The sequence below is a fragment of the Pagrus major genome, chromosome 21 (assembly GCF_040436345.1).
Source record: "Pagrus major chromosome 21, Pma_NU_1.0".
NCBI lineage: Eukaryota > Metazoa > Chordata > Actinopteri > Spariformes > Sparidae > Pagrus > Pagrus major.
In genome coordinates, this window is record NC_133235.1 from 20,987,007 (window position 1) to 20,995,909 (window position 8,903).

Consider the following 8,903-nt stretch of genomic DNA (forward strand, 5'->3'; position numbering starts at 1 on the left):
TATGCTGTACGATAATTGTAGTCACAAAAAAGCAAGCATAATGGCTCTAACCTCATATCAGCTACTCGCAGAGCCATGATGCCACTAGATCTCTAAAAGCACCTTGAAAAGAAAAATGTTCAGTCGTCTCATATTCCTTACTGACTATATGGTAATATCTCAAATGAAAGTGCCTCCCCAACACATTTATCTACTCTCTTTGCATCTAATCAATCCCCTAAATAAATGAAAGTGAGCCACAACTAGATGTCATCACATTTATCTGCAGGCGTGCCTCACAGTGCACACACCTTAATGCTGTTACTCTAAAAGAGGGTGGACTGTGGAAATACTGATGGGGCTATTTGACAGCTCAGATGTATTTTCTTCTACATGTTTATTTCATTATGATGAGGATGAAAAATAGCCTCGCTGTGTTGTTGTATTCTGTGAGACATCAAAGCTGGTTTAGATGATTTTGTGTGGTTTGGTATTAAGGCTTGTTTTGCAAGAGACATGTTGGGAAAATCTGATTTACAGGCAGCATGATTCTCAATTTCAGCCTGGCGCCACCATGCAGACGATGGGCCCGTTTCGTTTGGATTCACCCCGGTGATCGCTTCTGATCGTTGACGTGAAGCCAAGTGAATCAGAGCAACGTTCTGTCTTCTCCAGCTAACCCAAACTTCTGTTTTGAGATCTTATAAAAACCAGGAAATACGGAGGTGTCCACTCAAACCGTCCTGTCTTTGTTCATGAGCAAGTGGAGAGTTGAGCCATGGAGCTGATGGAGTCAAGGAAAGAATGTGAGTGGAGAGAGGTGCTACTGTGTCTAAAATATCAATGAGGGAGATGCTGCCAAGTTTTGGAGCACACAAGAGGGAATAGGTCCCCTGTTAACATCGAGTGGACCAGGCAGTTCTGCACTGCTTAGCTGTTAATATCTTTTATCCTACAGAGAAGATTTTATTTTATTTTACCTACATCATTTTAAACACCATCTACTGCTCCCTTCCCTCAGTATTTATACACCGCAGTGAGTTATTAAGGAGTGTGTTCCTTTAAAGTTTAGGTGACTACAACATCTGTCATTCAGTCATACTGTAGAGCTTAACAATACACTGGAACAGTGTGTTTGCCCAGGTGAGTCTTTAATGTGAAACTCTGCAGAAAACATGCCAAACAAATTCATCAGTAGAACAATACATGTTCCTTGTGTTTCCACACTCGTTTGATTTCAAAGATATTTATCTTAACAGGATAATAATTTGTGAAAGTCTCTGACATTTGTGGCTAGCTAGCATGATAATAAATCCATGGCTTGGAACATTTTTTAGTTAATTAGAGTCAATCAATCCAAACTTTGCTCACTTACCGGTGTGAAACCGGAGTATAATGAGCAGAAATCAGCATGGTGATTGGAAAACACAAATTACAGCTGTTAAAGAGAAACTCATCCACTTTTCTTCTGTTGATGCCAATGCCTGCTGCGAGGATTTAAAATTAGCATGGCATTCCTTTAATGGATGTTGGGGGAATGTGCTCCTCTATAATTAAAAAACCTGTTAATATCCTTGCAGGCTAAAATAAGAGGGGTTAGTATGATTAAATGACAAATCTTCAAAAGGACATATTGGTCATTTGACTGTTAAATGTGTCTGCATTTATTTATCTTTCGGAAAATGCACATCTTAATTACCGAACACTGCTTTCATACAGTATAAGCCGTTTATATGTTAGTTTTCCTGTTTATGTGTATTATGAGCAAATGAAGTAACACTACATAATGGTGTGTGACCATACCAGCGAGGTGGTCAGCACTGCAGCTTCAAATAGATCATGTGGCATATTAATGAACTTCCCTGGTACATATGGGACATGGTTATGGTTAAAGGCTGTGTGTATCTCTGTGCTCAGGGCTGCATTCACATCATTCTTGACATATTCCATGCACCTTGCATTCATTGTGTAATGATGTGAGTAATAACCTGGTGATGTTAACAGCACCCCACACTAGGACCTTTATCTATAGCATGATATGACCCCACTGTTAGTGGTCACAATGTATATGACCTCAGCGCTGGATGTAATTTCCTCTCAGGAGCTCTTGGAAAGGGAGAGCTTATGTTGTTGAGCTCATGTCGTCGGGGCTGCTAACAGCAGCTTGCCATTGTATTAATTATTGTCAGGGAATCCAAGGGGTGTAGATAATACAGAATGCACTGGTTGGTCCCATTTGTTTCACTTGTCAGTGGAGTGAATAATTGGGAGTGCTGACCATATTAGACACAGAGAATTTCTAAAACATACGACTCAAACAGTCGCAACACAAAAGTATGGCTGGGAAATTAAAAAGCTTAATGTCTGAGAATTTCAAATCAGTATGGAATAATTTGCTGGCTTCCCATTGCCAAAGGAATTTACTGAAGTTTAACTCTGACAACAGAACAGAACAGTCATTCTGATTCACAGTCAAACATACCCTTTAGAATATTGTGCTGAATTACAGAGACCTTGTTGATGATTGTAATTTACATTTATTTTTTACCAGAGACTATATATACTACCTCAACATTATGTCTTTTGTTAAAGATGTTACTTTAAGGCAACCTGCATCTGCCTCTCTGATGCACCCCAACTTTATTCTTTAAAGGCTTGAGAACATTGATACACTTTTAGTAGAAGGGGGTTGCTAATACAATGGGGCTCATCTTGCAATTCTCCCAAGGAATAACTATCAGTCCTGCTACAGCGGCTTCAGCGTCCCTAGGTGACCGCGCCACTGAGCCCGTGCTCGCTCCATCGCACCCCACTCCACGCCTGCTGCCACCCTGAAGGTAGATGCATCACGCTGGGGAGACTGCGCAACAGCAGCCCCCTCTCCCACCAGCCCTCCAAACCTCCTCCACGGCACAGTGGCCTCCTGCGGCCCCTACATATCTCCGGGTCTCCACTGCAGTCCCGGTCCCACCAGTCCAGACTCTCCCTCAGGTGAGTCTCCACACCACTTCCATGTCTCCTCCCACATGAACCACACAACTGGTATCCTTTTTGTCATTTGAGAAATGCCACACATACTGTACACACACACATACACACGCTCCTGTGCTCACTCTGAAGGGGACACCGCCTGTTCCTTTCTGCTCACCTCCCGGCTGCCGGCTGACTCTCTGAGCCGTGTCTGTGGTGGCTACGCCATGTGTGGGGATCTAGGGGCTTCAAACAGCAGGCCTCCTGTACTCCCTGAATGGCAAATATAAGTGCCTCCAATTTATTACCCCATGGACGCTTTATGAATCATCTCTGACTAACTTTGATCTGAGATGACATGCATGTGCTAATCAGTCTTAGTATCATAGTATATGTCGAAAATATTTAATCGGGTAAATCGCGTGACTGCATCCACTCAAGTCTACCTTGTCCTCACTTTTATTGAATCATCAAGTCAGGGCTTATGTCAGATTTTCACTACATGGTCATCGTGACCTAAAGAATTCATGATAAAGACATAATTGCAATATCTAAAGAAAATTGGGGGAAAAAGCTAGCTAGAGGCCAACTGATACATTGATTGTCTGATATTATCGGCTGATATTGGCCTGTGACATATAAATCGGTATCAGCATATATGTTGCCCGATATGCACTGGTAAAGAAAATTTATTTTTTTGAAATTATAATACAGAAAAAGATGCTCAGGATAATCCTCAGTAAGTTAACTGTTTCACTTCACTGATGTTATTTTGGACAATTTTTCTTTTTGTTAAAACTGTCAAATATCCTGCCTCTGTTACATATCTTTGACACAAGTGTTTGATAACCACATTTGAGGGACCATTGCAAAAAAAATAGTGTGTATATCGGCCGATATATCGATATCAGAAGTATCGGTAGGACTCGAATGCCAACAGTCAAATTCATCTTCAGCTTTGTTTATTGTGTGTTTTATCTCTATTTTGGCGAATAAATAACACTCAAAATATGAGTTTAGGGAGGTGGAGAGAGAGTCTGTAACCATAACTGTACAAAAGATACAACAAGAACATCTTACACATTTTTCTGGAAATTTCTCCCCCTTTGGCCAGGTGGCACCCAGCATAAGGGGGCATTACCGCCACCTACTATGACAAAGTGAGAACGGAAAGAGACGGAAATGATTTAAGAGGCGATGTATATTTTATACCACATTATCATTAGGGATGGGACGATATAATATTTTTATTGAGGATCAGGATTAAAAACACTCACAACAAGCTGATCGTGGTGAATTTTTTTATTATCGAGATAATCATAAATATCCTCACATGAATAGCTTGAAAAGGTTGTCTAGCTCGCTGATATACAGTCCTACATTGGTAAGCCTGACACTATGTCAGAGGGCATGGCTTGCACATTGTATCCCCCATAAAAACAAATTATGTGTGTGCATTATGTGTGTAAATACTATGCAATCCAAACTAAAAATCAACAAGGAGATGAGGATACCAACATTTATTTATTCTTTATTTGTGCAGGAGGACCTTATGATTTATAAGTACTTATTTAAGATTCTTTGATTGTTTTTCACTTAAAAAAAGATGTTTGTCCTCTCTGTGATGCAATGATTTGTTTCTGTTTCCAAACAAGGTTCAAGTGATTCCAGTATGTTTTAGTGCAATTTTAGTTTTTATTTGAAAGTTTTAAGAATATTTTGTCGATTGTTGGGATATTATCAAGAATCACAATAATGTTGGACAAGATAATCATGATTGTCCCATGCCTAATTATCATATGTGTATTATTAACATGATATCAATGTTTCATTTTTAAACGTCATGGTTATTGTCAGTACTGGTATATCGTGACAACCCCACTTCAAGTGAAATCATTTGTCACTTTTATATCATAGCTAATATCAGGACGTGACAAACTGGTACAATCGTTGCCACAAACAGTTAAAGTTACAGTTTGCTGAGACTCTGTATTAGGAACTCCCAATCAAAACCCCTTAACCCCCTGTTTCCATATCCAAAGCAGTGATATCACATTATAAGATCATTTCACACATAACTGTGATCTCTTCTGAAATCATATAAATACACTGAGACAGATGTTTAAACAAAGGAACCCTGCTTGTGTTCAGACGTTTGATTTAAATGTTACTGCTGATAAAATGCTGCTTCATAATTTAGCATTTACTGTAACCTGCAGTTTGTATTCAATCTTGTCTCACTAAAGCCTCTTTAAAGATGCTTCCTGCAGCATCCTCTGTTTTCCCCCCTTTAAACATTTTTTATCAGACAAAAACCTCTAAACTATAACAGTTTCACTAACACATAAATTACAACTTTCACTTTATAGGTTGCCATACCACACCACACTTAGTTAACAAAATATTTTACAAACAAGATGCTATCACCCTCTCCATGATATTAATATGATATGTTCTCTGATCTGTAAACAGCTGGTTATCTTGCTTTTCCACGATAAGAGAAAGTGCTGAGGATTTACGCTTGGTGAGCACATTTGGGCTGAATCTTTCACACGTCACAAATTGCAGATGGGAAGCAGTGATCTTGAACAGCCGATCACATTTCCGTGACCATCTGACACCTTCCATTTAGGAAAATAATACTTTCTATCTTAGCATACCCCCTCTGCAGCAGCCAGCAAAAGGAATTATGCCTGGTAGACTTTGCTATTCACAACTTTGGAGCTTCTCCTTTTGTTTTGTTCCGTTGCACTGATTAGATTAAAATGTTCACTCTCTCATCAGTTATTCAAGGCCACAAAAATGTCTACGTTTGTGTTGTTTAGTTTCATTTTTCCGTGTTATAAATAAGGAGATATTCGTGCTATAATGTAAGCATTACACAGGAAGTTGTGTTACTGAGGATAAAATAAGGAGCTTATTGTATGAAGTAGATAATCAGTGCTGGGATCTTTTGTGTACCTTTTTTTTGCAGCATCTCTGTGAGTGAATTACAGTATTTAAATCTCATGTAACTTGTTTTTCTCGCTGTAATATCTTCCCTCTTGTGTTCCCATAATGTTGAGGACAAAAAGACTTTTTATCCATAGAGGTAGATATGGTATCTGAGTAATATGACAGATAAATATGAGTCGGGTTAACTGGTACAGAGAGTTGTAAATCACTGTGGTGTGATTCTTTGTCTCAAAGGGTTTAATTAGTCTGGAAATTCTTCTCTTATCTGATGACCCCCCCCCTCTCCTTCCCTCCCTCCCCTCCCTCTGCACACTGCAACAACTTACAACCATAAACGCCCTGCAATCTGAAGACCAGTGGCCTCAGGAGACTGAGTTGCTACAAAGAGCTGAAAGAGTTGGAAATGGTCATTTTATTGCGTTAGAATAGCTCGCTCGAGACTTGGGTAATGTAGTGCTAACTGAGTGCTAACACAGATAACAGTATGTGGCTCCGAAGTGAAATACAGTGGACTTCTACTGTAATGCTCTGCGGTGTCAAGTGAAAACAAGGCAACACAGTAATGGCAGTACACAACAATACAGAACATAAATTAATACTACAGTATTCTAGTTTTCCTTCAGTGATGATTATTATTTGAGATGCAGTGCACAGTCTAATCAGTCATCTCATAAGAGTTCATGTAGATTGAAATTGCTCAGTATAACTACAAGTGGGGGATACGCAGGCTGCGTGCTTGTCAAATACTCAAACATCAAACCGCTTCCATCTATTATAAATGCTACCTATATGTGGCCTGTTATTGCTTGACGGTAGCATGGTGTTGCTCTATTTCATAGTACATGAACAAACCCATTTATCCCTATCTGTCATTTCATAACTTGTGAGGTATCTGTCACTTGTGGTCCCACGGGAGTCCTGCATGTAAGTTTTTTTACTCTAATTGAGCTCTTTATTTAATTGACAGTTTACTGTGTCCTAATAAGTCATTTGAAGCTGTTGTTTTTGATTGGATTTTGCATGAATGTTATTTTTATTTTGTGCTTATTTTGAACCTGCAACCATTTGGTGTCAACCTGATGATGATTAGGGTTTTGTTGCCTGATTATTCATGATGAAAAGGGTCATAGTAGGGAGGGAGTTTTAATTTGGATGATGAGATTAGACAGCTTTGTTTTTTCAAGGTTTCAAAGACATCCAGACCCCAAACTTCACTGTGGTTGAAGTAAATGAAGGTACCATAACGTATTAAGACATTAACTAGATTATACAGGACTGGAAGTACCTCAGGGCTTTAAGTTTATTGGGTTTTTTTGGTAAAGTGCTATTAATTACATATAAGACAACAAAGAGGCTTTTTCATTATCAGTAAACTTGTGTTAATGGGAAAAGACCGGTCTTGTGAAAGTGTGCCTGTATATTGAATCTAAATATCCAAGCAGGACTTTCACATACAACACAACACTACTGTGCACTGATGGATGTTGTATTAGGTTTCCACCCTTTGTGTTTTCAGGCCTGCAGGTAGTGACACAATGACCTGATGAAAGCACTATGTTTATGTTTTTATAAGTTTACCTCACTTTGTGCATGTTGTTGTGTTCATGCTGATGCTTTTGCCACACACAAATGGGGAAAAAATGGGGGGTTTATGTGCTTAATTCTATAGCATAAACAACGTGTGTACATTATAGTGCATGTGTTATTTATGATACAGATGCAAAACTTGAGTTTGCGTAGAGCACCTTCTTTTGAAGGACTAGCAGGAGCAGAATGAGATGAGGGGTTATTTTGGCGATGGAGATTAAGGCAGGGGCTTTTTGTCATTTGTGCGAGACAAGCCATTCATCCATCCAGTTCACAGCCAAAAAAAGGCTGGTCCCAGAAATTAGCAGTTTCAGCTCAGCAGCAAAGTCGTCGGGCTGTGAAGGCAGAGAGAAATTGACTAATTAGCAATGCGCACTAAAACTTGACGGTTCTCTCTATAACAGCGAGGGAAAGACTCGGTTTTTCTCCCCCTTTCTCTTTTCTTTCTTCCATAGATGTTTGAAATCGCAGTCATTTACGCTCGACAGTTTTTACAATAGCCTTGAGCCATAATTTTGCGAGTCTCTCCAGCATCCATACCCCTGCATGGTCTCTCTCCACCGGCCATGCACGACCGTTTCTCTCCCCAACCGTGGATTTCCTATTACTCTCGTTACGACTCACTGAGCCCCAGGCCCAAGGATAATGATGTGTTGTTTCTTGGTAGCATAATTTGTCACACGTATATTTCTTCTTCTTCTTCTCTTGCAGAAAGCACAGCTCCCTCTCACACACTCACACACTTCTTGTTAATTCAGAAGAACAAATGATCAACGTCAACAAATAACCTGAAATAGTGACTTTATGAGTTGGAATCAATGGTTATTTTGAGGCACCACCGACTATAGACTTTAAAGGAAAGGACACTTCTTTTTTTAAAGGAGAACAAAGGAAAATTCAAGTGAGATTATTTTGGGGGAACCTGAAGCTTACTTTCTGTTTTTTTGTCAAGAGCTGAAGTCAGGTAAGTTTGGCTCCTTCTCAGGCGAGCTGCTCACATCATTTAGTTGTGACAGGCGCTTTTAGTGAATCCGGCGACAACGTTTGCAGCACGCTTGTGCCAAGTTTACACACATTACGCACATAGAAATAGCTTTTGTGTAGTGCCGAAGTAACAATCGATATGCATATTACGTTTAAGTTTGCCGAAAGCTGCATTTCAGGGAATATTTCTCGATACTCACGTCCGCGTAACTCAGCCAGGCTAAAAAAAAAAAAAAGCGAAACGCGCCCGTACCGCTGCTGCTGCTGACGGCTCGGAGACAAACTAATTGCTTTTTGTATGACTCCTTAAATCTGTGCGATGTGTAATGTCCTCATTGTGGGGGTGTGCAGCAGGATAGGAGAAGGGATAAGTGTAAGCTGAATGCTGCATGTTCTCCGTCCACCGTGGCGGCTCGTCGCTTTTTCCT